Here is a 1,063-nt window from a genome sequence, read left to right as displayed (position 1 = left end):
AGAAGCTTGGTGATTCTCCATAGTCACAATCCTGGATGTCAGTGTGTCAAACTTGGCATGAAGTTCACTGTAACTATCATCCATCCTCCTGTTCAGCTCAGCAATTCTGTTTGCTGTCTCAATCTGCCCATTGGTTTGCCCAATCAACAACTGTTGCATCATTGCTCTTAAGTCTTGTTCCTGGCCTTGGTTAGTCTGAAACCCTGGTGGGGGACACAATTGGGGCTGGAACACTTGATGTTGTTGCTTGGGGATGTAGTTTTGTTGCTGTTGTTGAGGCTGAGGAGGTGGATAGACTTGGTCTTGAGGGTTGGCCACATTGGTGCTCCTATAGGAGAGATTGTTGTTTTTGAAACCTCCTTGGTTGTAGCCTTTGAATCCTCCCTGGTTTTGCATGTAGCACAACTCAGCAAATTCAGGCTCCCCCTCTTGAACTGGAGCTTCTTCTTCACCAATGAAGTGAATGGACTTGGACTGGCTTAGGAGTATCTTGTCAAGCTTCTCATTGACCATCTTCAAATCCTTCTTATACTTGTCCTCTTGATCAGTTGAGGAGCCCCTTATGGTCCTATCATAATCCTCATTATAATTGCCATCAGATTGAGCAAGATTCTCAACTAATTCCCATCCTTCTTCCACATTCTTGTTGAGAAAGTTTCCATTAGAGGTGTATCAAGAAGCATTCTTATCTTGGGAAGCACTCCTCTATACAATGTGCTTAGAAGTGACTCATTGCTGAAGCATTGGTGAGGACACTGAGTCTGGAATCCTTTAAACCTCTCCCAAGCTTCACAAAGCTCTCATTATTCCTTTGAGCAAACCCAGAAATTTCATTCCTCAACCTAGCAGTCCTTGCATTGGAGAAGAACTTGGCCAGAAAAGCTTTCTTGCATGCATCCCATGTGGTGATAGCTCCAGTAGGAAGAGTCTTCTCCCAAAGGTGAGCTTTGTCTCCAAGAGAAAATGGGAAGAGCCTCAACTTGAATTCATCTTCACTCACTCCATTGATCTTTGTGAGTCCACAGATTCTGTCAAACTCATCAAGGTGATCTAGTGGATCCTC

General features: G+C 44.1%; 1 non-coding gene across 1 annotated transcript; it reads left to right on the top strand.

The window, feature by feature from the left end:
- The first annotated feature begins 738 nt into the window (after positions 1-738).
- LOC147934368 (small nucleolar RNA R71) lies at positions 739-844 on the top strand. The gene has a single exon (XR_015573414.1). It is a non-coding gene; the product is annotated as a small nucleolar RNA R71 (small nucleolar RNA).
- Positions 845-1,063: the final 219 nt, after the last annotated feature.

Source organism: Camelina sativa, chromosome 11 (assembly GCF_030686135.1).
Source record: "Camelina sativa cultivar CO46 ecotype springtype chromosome 11, ASM3068613v1".
In the NCBI taxonomy this organism is placed as follows: Eukaryota; Viridiplantae; Streptophyta; class Magnoliopsida; order Brassicales; family Brassicaceae; genus Camelina; species Camelina sativa.
The sequence above is the reverse complement of the archived record's forward strand: the minus strand, read 5'-3'. Positions and strand labels throughout refer to the sequence as shown.